Consider the following 11494-nt stretch of genomic DNA (forward strand, 5'->3'; position numbering starts at 1 on the left):
GGATTTACTGCCTCCGTCCACAATAATATACATGATATAGACCAGGGGTGTCAAAGTCATTTTAGTTCAGGGGCCACATTCAGCCTAATATGATCTAAAGTGGGCCGGACCAGTAAAATAATATAAATAATAGGTTAACAAGTCATAAATAATGTCAACACCAAAGTTTTCTCTATGTTTTTGAGTGAAAATAGCAAAATTCCATAGTGAAAATGTTTACATCTATGAACTGTGCTTGAACATAACATGAACAACTAGAAGCACTCGGAGAGCGCAGACCTCCGCCAAGGCTGATCAGTGGCCCCCCCTGTGGGCCCCCCCCCACGCCAAGGAGGTTATGTTTTTGCCAGGGTTTGTTTGTTTGTTTGTTTGTCTGTCTGTTTGTCTGTCCGTTAGTGTGCAACATAACTCAAAAAGTTATGGACAGATTTTGATGACATTTTCAGGGTTTGTTGGAAATGGGCCCCCCCGTGGGCCCCCCCACCCCCGATCACCACCAAAATTTAATCATTTCTTCCTTATCCCATTTCCAACAAACCCTGAAAATTTCATCAAAATCTGTCCATAACTTTTTGAGTTATGTTGCACACTAACGGACAGACAAACAGACAGACAAACAAACAAACCCTGGCAAAAACATAACCTCCTTGGCGGAGGTAAATATGAACAACCTGAAAATTCTTAAGAAAAATAAGTGCAACTTTAACAATATTACGCCTCAGTTTATCATTTATACATGTACATCACAACTTACAGATCACGGTGGATTTACAAATACACAAAATATTTGGTAAGAGGCAGAATATTGGTAAAATTCTGCATAGTCTCTTAAGACATTTCATATTGTTCATATTTGTTCAGGTTATTCACATTTTTTGTAAAAGTATAGTCTGTAAATATAAACATTTTTGTGTACTTTAACTTTTTTTTTTTACACTAAACTAAAAGACAAAAATTTGCGTTTTTCATTGTTTTTCGGTTGTTATGGTTGTATTTTACTGGTCTGATCCACTTCAGATTGAATTAGCCTAAAATTATTTTCACGTCCTTGATTGTTAACATCTTCATTATAATATTTGCATTTCACAAATTCATCCGAGGGGCCGGATTAGACCCTTTGGCGGGTCGGTTTTGGCCTCAGGGCCGCATGTTTGACACCTGTGATATAGATTAAATGTTGTCTAAAATTAATGTTTATTTACAACATAGTATAGCAAACTATTACATGATCAAAAACAAATTAATTTTAGCAAAAAAATTTTCCATTTTGAATGTCTGGGGTCACCAGAAATTTGTGATGTTGAAACGGGGTCTCGAGCCAAAAAAGGCTGGGAACCGCTGAAATAAACAGATCATCACATTTGTGATTTAATGGAAAAAAACGACTTCACTCTAGGGGTGTAAGAAAATATCGGTTCTGCAATATATCGCGATATTTCATTTCACAATACTGTATAGATATTAAAAAGTACTATATCGATATTTTTAGGTATTTATTCAAATGCAGATATGGTGGAGGTTCATTTTTGTTTTTTGTTTTTCTTTATTGTTTAGGTTTTATTTATTATTATTTAACACTGTTTTATTAAATAATGGTTATTTGAAGCATCCTAAAAGCACTTTTTACTGCCTGAGAGGCAGATGGTAGTTCCTTTGGTGGGACTGCACAAAAATAATGTTCTGATGTTAGTTCTGAACTAATAGAATATGAACATTTGAACAGGATCTTAAACTGTAACGTTTGTAAAACATAATTTAAGTTTGAACACAGGAACATTTTGTGATATAGCATTAGATCTGGTTCTGATCAAATAAAAATGTGTTTAGTATTTGTGCATATTTCTGGTGTAATTCAATTTTTCAAGGAAATAATCATTAAAAAAAAGAAACAAACAAACAAACAAAAACTTGCCTTTTTAACAGTATCATGATATATTGTGATGTATTGTATCGTGATCCTAGTATTGTGATTTGTAGCGTATCGCTAGACTCTTGCCAATATACACCCCTACACTCTCAAAAATAGAGGTACAAGATCAGAACATTTATGTACCTATAAGTAAATTTTTTAAGAATGTTCTCGCAAAAGTACAATATTGGTCTTTAGGAGGCCAGAATTGCACCTTTAGACTATGAAAAAGGGTCCAAAGTTATGTAAAGTACAAATGCGTACTATAAGGTACCCTGCAGCATTACAAAATGTGTGTAGACCATGAGAATAGGCTGTAGGCTGGGAGAACTGAACAGTAGGCCTAATTATAGTTAAACATTAGGCTTAGCACATTATTTATTATGTATCATACTGTAATTACTCTATATTATATTTAATAATAATTTGTGTTTTAATTTAATAGCCCAATTAGCTCAATGATAATAACCTAATAATTTATTTAGCTTATTAGAACCTCTGATTATTGCCATAATCTCTATTTTATCAAGTTTTCATTCACACCTCCATGTCTTGCCTATGCCGTTTTTTTTTTTGTTTGTTTTTTTTTTCTCAATTAGGCCACCTGTTCAAACTTTAAACATCATGGCATTATCAACTATATGAGAGTTTTCTTTCCATGTAAAGTACTTAAGGTACAAAAATGGACCATTTCGAAAGGGTACAGAACTGTCTCTCAAAAAAAAAACACCCCCAGTGACAAGCATTTGTACCCTTTTAAGTACAAGCTGGTACATCTATTTTTGAGAGTGTACTTTACGCACTTCTGTTTTTTTCTACATTTAGTAAATATCGGTAAAGTTTTGTGCATGTATCCGATGGAAAAGTCACTACTGACCCTGACAGTCATGTACATGTGCAGGTTTCCAGTTCGACCCCCCCCCCCCCCCCCCCCCTCCCGGCTCTGGCTCATGTGTTCATTCTTGTATCTGAAAAGCAGGAATGGTTTTTGCAGCTGGTTTTTCTGGTCCTTTTCTCCACAGTGAGGCTGTAGAAAGCCCGGCTCCCATCCTGATGTTGTGTACAGTCTAAACACCTCCTTGGGCGACCCAGATGTCATTGTTTTGGAAAGCAGCGCTGCACGGCCCTACATAATAAGCGCTGTTTCTGCTTTGTTGTGTTTCTCAGTAGAATTCATTCATGCTTCTGGCTGTTCCTCCGCTCCGCTGGGAGACGCTTGGATGGATTGAACAGTCCACCTTAGCTCCTTCCTCCATTTTTAAACACCCAATTTATTTCCTTCATGAGGTGGATCTTGTAGATTGAATCATTTTCACAGTCGGAGGCTCACTGTAGGCCCTGAAATGAAATGGACTCCCAAATCAATTTCATATGGGGACAACAAGTGAGCCCCCCCTCCCAACATACAGGGAATTGGTTTTGTTATTGAAAATGAAATGAAGTGTTTTGTTTTTATCTTTCTGCCTTTTTTTTATTGCAGATTATAGAGTTGTTCTGTTTTGCCACCAATGATTTCCTCCATCTTACAGCTGGAGGTAGATTAATTTCAGTCCTTTTTTTTTTTCTTTGTCTATCAGTTATTCTGTAAAAGTGTCAGTCTGAAAGGTGGCGCTAATATCCACCAGCAGATGTATGGGTTTTAAATGGGCGGCCTTTCCCACCTTCCCTTTGTTGTGTGGAGTTAAGCAGCCGTGAAATTACCTGAATAATAGTGTAAAATCTAATCTTAGTTTGTCCCATCAGCTTTTGCACACGTTATTCAATCAACAGCGCTCTTCATCATCGCACATGTTTCATCTGAGGTGAAACTCAGTGTGTTTTTACAGGTTTTTAATCCATAAAGACCCAGAGCTACTTTAGTGTCAGTTCCATATGATCGTTTCCTCTAAATTTAACCTTTCTGAAGTGATTTATAACCATTTATTCTAATATTACCCTCTGTGTTTTGCATTGCTTCAGTATAAATCATGTTTTTTCCTGTATTTAATTATAAGCAAATGACCCAAGATTGATTCAGAAATTCAAATGAATAATTTTGAACTGAATTTCAATGTATTTTGATATTAAAGGGTTTTTCAGCATCAAATATTTCTTTCAGTTTGGAATCCTGTTTTTCTGTTCATTTGAAACTTAACCCTTTTATGTATAAATTATGAAACATTTATCTAGATTTTGTTTTCAGTGAGTTTATTTCTCAAAATTAGGCTTAAGTTGAAATGCATTTAGAATATTTTCTTTAAATATGGTTTTATTAATAAGATATTGAACCTCCTCAGACCCAGAAAAGTACAAGTTGGGGCTTTTTAATTCAATTGCTCATATTGGAAACATCATGATGCAAGTTTTTTCAGATGCATTTTTAAAATTTTTTATGGAATGTCTTTTACAGTGGACAGTTTATTTTTATTTATTTATTTTGGGTTTTTTTTTGTATAAAACTGTGAAACTCCATAAACCCATGTGTGGGTCTGAGGAGGTTCACTTTAGCAGATCCCAGATCAGTCCACATTCTCCAACTCAGATGATCCTTTAGTTCATTGTATGTCTGAGGTTCTGTACAGACTGAACCCATGTGGTTTGGACTAGATTACCTTTAGAACCCTTTGGAACATCAGTTCAACTATGGGTCCACATGTAGACGTCAGGTATGAAAGGGTTAAATAAAACTTGGATTTGAAATGATCAGAAAATAAGACCTCAGTTTCAGTTTCAGTTGGTCCATTAAAGTCACAGTTTAACATCAGCTTTGTCTGAAGTGGAATAAATGTACCGTATAAAGCAGACAGAACCTTTAGGACAGTAGTTTCCAACCTTTTTTGTCTCCTGACCCCATTTTAACATCACAAATTTCTGTCGACCCCAGACATTCAAAACGGAGACTTTTTCTTTTTTTTTTTTTTAAATTATTTGCTAAAATTAATTTGTTTTTGATCCTGTAATAGTTTCCTATCCTCTGTTTCAAATCCAGGTTAATGTTAGAGGACATTTAGTCTATATAATGTATATTATTCTGGACGGAGGCAGTAAAGCCAGGTGTAGATTACTGCACAAAGGGAGAATTGGATTTTCCTTGGTCAGGATATGTACAGTTAGTCCAGTTTGGATTTACAAGGCTGACAATTAATACTGAACAAACAAGAACTCAAACTATGAATTATGAAAGAGCTGCAGCATCTGAAACTGACCACAGTGAACATTTGACAGATAAACAGAACCACAGTGCTGCAGTTTCACACTCAGTTTGTCTGCTGTGGATTGGGATTGGTTCTGTCAACTCAACACAGATTTATATTAGTAAGGTTTTATTTGTATTTTTTTTATCAATTACTAGAAATTCCAGGTGACCCCATGTGGGGTCCTGACCCCAAGGTTGAAAAACACTGGTTTAGAAGTTTTATTTTTTCTAATTCAGAAAGTGGCACAGAGTTGTTTTAGATTTCCAGATGAATGCTCATCTACATCACACCTTCTCAAACACATGGATGAAGCTTCTCAGTGTCTAAATCAGTCGTTCTGTGTGTGGTACCACTGAAAAACCTAGAACACCCTTTACTTTTCCATGGGTAGGATGAGTTTCTAAAGTTATTGAGCACTTTGAAAAACATCCATTTATGCCACAGACACTGGGGTTCGAAAAGAAATCGATAAAACGACAGTTTTTCTGTTCCGGCACCACTCAGCCGCTCCTGGGGACGATCACCGGCCAAATGTCACCAAATGAATGTCATCGGGGACCACTGCAGTAAAATTAGCTCTTCAATTTTCTCCTTTTGCCTGTGCTTTTCTTTTAATTTCCCAAGGTAAACTAATTCTGGGTTGCACGACGTCTGAATTAATTGAATTTGGCAGTGCTCAAACTGTGCTGGAGGTCTCTCCCTTTGTGAAACCACATTATAAGACAGTTTGATGTGTGCCATTAATCCTTAAAACAGCTTTGAGATCGACGGGACAGGAAAAGGCTAAACATTCTGTTTGTGTGTGTTCTTCCTTTTCAGGTGAGCCGGCGTCCATGGTTTCTCGGTACCCGTCTCCTGCAGAGTTGGATGCTTTTGCCCATAAAACTGCCAGCAGCCCATTGTCCATCAAAATCTTTCCGTCGGATGTTCGGGTGCCGCAACACAAACAACTCAACAAAACGGTGAACGGCTTAGATACGACGGGCCAGCGCTACAGCCAGTACTCCCAGCCGTACTCAGGAGGTTATCAGGGCTTACTGGCCATCGTCAAAGCCTCTGTGGGGGTCAGAGGCGTGCTGAAGAACTGCGAGGGGAAGAGGACTAAACATGGGAACAACCAGAGCTCCGTGGCCCCGTACAGTAACCCTCTGAACAACGGAGTCAGACACGGACAGAAGACCTATCATAGCAGCTCCTGTAAACCACCTGACGTTCCCATTGACACACTTTGTTCTAGCGCAGGAATGGCCTCGGGGGATCCGAGTCTGGGCCCCCGCTCGGAGCTGGCCAAAGTACAAAGCCTGATGAGGCACATGAGCAGGATCCCCCACAGCCAGGCCCCCGAGCCGAGAGGGGGGGGAGGCCCGAGCCAGCCCGTCTGTGCAGGCCGTGGCCGCCGTGGCTCGTTCCCGCTCCTCGGACTTTGTCGCCGGAGCGCCACCCCAGAGCGGCGTGGCGTTCACGGGTGCGGTGATACCAACGCAAAGCACTGACATGGCCAAAGCGGCGTACCTGGACAAGGGCGACTACAGCACGTGGAAGCAAAAGCACCATCACATGCAGGCGCCCTATCAGCAGGGGGCCGTGAGGATGTACGGCGTAGGTAACGGCAGCGTACAGGGCCACGGAGCGGTGGAGGCCGGGGTGGGACAGTCGCCTGAAACCCGCCTGCCTCTGTCGTACACCCCACAGCTGTCCTATAGATTACACCCCTCCAGCGTGGGGAGTGGGCAGAAGCGAGGGGGCGCCTCCTCTTTGACCTGCGCCACCGTGACGGGCGACTTTCCAGTTGCGCCGTACTTCACGCCCCTCTGGGACAACATGGTGTCCACCCCCAACAGCGACTGTTACACATCTCAGGTGTTGGCTACGGGTATATGTGCAGCCAGACCCAGAGACCTGGCCCTCTCTCAACCCCTTCCCCAACGCAACCCACACTGCCACCACCACTCATTGTGCCACCAACCGCAGCTCCACCCCCCTCCCCCTCCTCCCCCTCCCCCTCCCCCACACAGCCAGGCCTACAGCGCCGACCAAAACCTCACGTGCGGGCTGCCCAGCTCCGGCCTGTGCCACGCGGCGGTGCTCAGCAGCAGTCTGCAGTCTCTGGAGTGCCTCATCGGTGAGATCCACCCTCCCTGCATCAAAGAGCGCATGCTGGGCCGCGGGTACGAAGCCATGGGGATGCCCCTGCTGCTGGAGCACCACCAGCACACCAACATCCAGCTCCCCGTCTACAGATAAGAGACGGCGCTGCCACACCAGGACTCCTTTTGTAGAAGACTGTCAGAATGAGACATGCCTCTTTAGTCTGTGCATGTGTTTGTAGAAGGTTTTGTGTTTGAACCTGAAAAACTAAAGGATAATCGTAACTCAAGGTTTATCTTATGGACGTTCATGTTTTCCTTTTTCTACCTTTAAATGGTCATCAGACATGCCTTCTGCTCCTCATTTAACGCTGGCGACTGAATCTGAATTCACCACAACATTTTACTGAGTCAAATCTGACCAGTTTTGTTCATTTGGGAAGAAAAATACGTTAACGTTTGCAATTACACTGAAGGTTTGGGTCTTTTTGATATCATTCAGGTGTTTGTTTACATTTTCAAATAATTTTTACTGACTTTTTCAAAGTGTCTCTGTCCTCAGCTCTGTTGGACTACCTCTGTCCTGTGTCTGTCCCTCAGGTCCCATCAGCGTCCTGGTTCTGTCCTCTGTAGACTGCTAACCTGTCCCCCTGCTGACACAGTACTGTGGACAGAACCATCACACATGGGCCTATTCAGGTCCAGGACAAGGACAGGGGACCAGTCGCCCAGACTACATCCACACCACTACGCTCCTGATATTTGTCTTTAGTGGATTCTAACAGTTTATCGTCCATACTTGTATGGTTTCCATAAATATGAGTCCAGGTGGAAACAGTCCAACTGGGTCAAACGGTGTCATACGTAGTCCACACCTCTATGTGGCGCTGTACACAAACACTGACAGAGCCTAAGGCAGGATACACTCAAACCACAGAAAAATGCACTGAGCATGTGCAGAAGGTTCCGTCTGGGGTTTTCTTCTTCTGGTCACATGGTACTATGGTTGTCATGGTTTCCATACAGTGGTGTTGGTCCCATCCATACGCCAACACCAGGGCAGAGCTGGGACATGTTTACGCTCTGGGACCCGTTCTAGAAAAATACAGTTTCAGGCACCGACAACGCTGGTGTCATGTGACCAAAGGACCAAACCATTGTAAACTGTAGTGGGGGGGGGTGCCCCTTATGTTGACAAAAGAGGAGAGTGAGTTCATGGAACAGTGTCCATGACAACAACATGTCCTTACTGCTGACTGGAACAGGACAAATGAGAACATCTGATTGGCTCTGGGGACATAGACACACCCATATTTAGTACCCGTACTATGACAGCAGACATTGGCTTTTTTTTTTTTTGCCTCAAGTTAGAAAAGAAAATTATTAAAAGTTACTGAAGTCACTGAATCAAAATGATTTTTAAACTGAAAAAACTCTGCGTACTTTTATTCATGTCAAATATACACATGTTCAAACTGTAGTTCAGTAAATGTTTTCAACCCAAATGAACCGAACAGTCAGATGGTCCAGATGAGACTCCGTACATTTGACTTTCTCTTATATATTTCACAGGTGATCCCACATGCAGGCCTTGATAAAACTGGAAACTCTTCACATGGATCATTGTCACCCCTTTTACTACTTGAATCTGGGAAGCATTTCTGGGTACAGTTTTTGTAAATATATTGTATATTTTTGACATACAGTTGCTTCTTTTCTGAGGAAACTTTCCTTTGGTATCAGTGGGTTCCGTCGTCTGCTGGTTTGTCATGGATTTAATTTGGTCAAGTTTTCGAGGAATCACTCTACGTTGAAGCGGACGTTTAGAAGGTAGGTTATGGAGCCAAACATACGTCAAAAGTTTTGTTAATTCAAACAAAAACAAAAAACAACCTTTTTCTCCTCATATTTCTGGTGAATACACTGTACTCTGCAGAGATCAACATCCCAACTCGATGCATCACTTTAAAATTTGACTCTTTAATTCCAATCTTTTTTTTTTTTTTCTCATATTAACTAAATGTTTGGCCTGAACTTTACTCCATATGACACTAGTTTCTGTAAAAGGATGTAAATCCCTCCGCCACTGTATGGGGAAACATTTGATCATTCACATATGAATGTGAATATGGTTTTTGTCACATATGAAGTTCCATATTTTTACATTTTCATTAATTTCATGTGTTCATACCCAGCACTGTGTGATTGGACAGTTGCATCAACATCAGATCTGTGGTGTTCAAGCTTAAGGAACATGTGCCCTTTGGTTTATTTGATTTACATTTAAAACTTAAAGACATTGTTTGTCTTTATCATACTTTTCCTGGGTATAACTGTGGAGCTAATTCTGTGCCAAAATTGTCTTATGGAAGAAAAGAAAAGAAAAGAAAGTACAATCAAATGACTAACATCTGAAACTGGTGTGATCTTGAACTCAAGAGTACGTACGTTTAATTTAACTGTGAACATATTTTGAATACATTTTTAAATTTTCATTATTAACATGTATTTTGATATTTATTGCTATTTTATTTTTCAGATTTCCATGTTATTTTTTACAGTTTCAAACAAAAATGAATGAAATTGAAAAGAATATCTCCAAACTCCAAACGTATTTCCAGTTGTGTCGTATTTAACCAGTTCAAGATCACTGAGGTGTCCGTTTCAAATTCCAGTTTGTTCAATACATTTTTCTATCCAAATGAACAGAGTTTTGGCCTGAATTTTTCTCCATATGATGCGCTGAAGAGCGTCTGTTGGACTCGTGTCCTGGATCTTCTCTGTAGGGCTGTTTAATGTATGACTGTGTGTCTGCACTGGGTCTGTGGTTCTATTTATTTATGCCGGCCTGTGGACTTTCATGGCAAACTGTCCCTATAATTATAAAGTGCAATTATGATATATGAACATGTGAGCACTCTTCATTCAGTATGTTGTTGAAATAATTACATTTGCAATGTATGACCCTAATCTCACCCTTTTTGCCTCTTCTTAACAAGGATTGTCAAGTAAAAGACATTTTCTAAACCACAGCTGTGGTCTGTTTTATTGCACATTATCAGGTTTTATCAGCTGTGCGGCATACAGTGGTTTAAGGTTTAATATTTAACATTTAAATACAGTGGCGATGGGATATATTAGGTTCACAAATGAAAAACACTTTATGGTAAAACAGGACATTTCGCTGGTTTAATACAGACACCAACAGCTTTACCACATGTTTTTAGTCTAATTTTATCCACATCTACCTCTACTCTTACTTCATTACTATCCTTTAACCCTGTAACTCCAAATGTATCATATTTAATCCATGAGTTTTGAACCCCCTTTACAGCACAGGTGTCAAACATGCGGCCCAGGGGCCAAAACCGTCCCGTTAAAGTGTCCAATCCAGCCCCTGGGATAAATTTGTGAAATGCAAAAATTACACTGAAGATATTAACAATCAAGGATGTTAAAATCATTTTAGGTCAATTTAATCTAAAGTGGGTCAGACCAGTAAAATACCATCATAATAAACCTATAAATAATGAAAACTGCAAATTTTTGTCTTTGTTTTAGTTTTAAAAGAGCAAAATTACACAAAAATATTTACATTTACAGAAGAGCCTTTCAGAAAAAATGAGAATAACCTGAACAAATATGAACATCCTGAAATGTCCTAAGAGTAGTATGTCTAATTTTACCAATATTACGCCTGTTATTAACCTCCTAAGACCCATCTATGGGTTTTCTGTCCACATTTGTGCACAAGAGTTTCACTAATTAATACAAAAAAGACAACTGTCCACCACAAAGGACATTCCATGAAAATTTTAAAAACTGCATCTAAAAAAACTGTGGAATCATGATGTTTCCAATATAGGCACTTATTTAATAAAAAACAAAAAAATCTGGTACTTTGCTGACATTTCCTGGGTCTCAGGAGGTTAAATGTTTTGTGTGTTTGTAGATCCACTGTGATCTGTAAGTTGTGATGTATAAATGATAAAGTAGGCACAACATTGTTAAAATTGCACATATTGAAAAAAAATAATTTTCATGTTGTTCACATTTGTTCATGTTACAGTTCGTAGATGTAAACATTTTCATTATGGAATTTGACTTTTTTTCCACTCAAAAACATAGAGAAAACTTTAGAATTGACATTATTTATAAGCTCTTATACTATTATTTATATTATTTTACTGGTCCGGCCCACTTTAGATCATAGTAGGCTGTGTGTGGCCCCTGAACTAAAATGAGTTTGACATCCCTAATCTACAGGATTAGTGTGATATTTTTTTTTGTCCTGAAAAACCTGATGTATACAATTAGATACA

General features: G+C 39.6%; 1 pseudogene; it reads left to right on the top strand.

Moving 5' to 3' along the window:
* The window catches only part of LOC115430759 (protein FAM222A-like), an 81333-nt pseudogene extending 71775 nt beyond the window's left edge, over positions 1-9558 (top strand).
* The last annotated feature ends 1936 nt before the right edge of the window (positions 9559-11494 follow it).

This window comes from Sphaeramia orbicularis, chromosome 12 (assembly GCF_902148855.1).
Source record: "Sphaeramia orbicularis chromosome 12, fSphaOr1.1, whole genome shotgun sequence".
NCBI lineage: Eukaryota > Metazoa > Chordata > Actinopteri > Kurtiformes > Apogonidae > Sphaeramia > Sphaeramia orbicularis.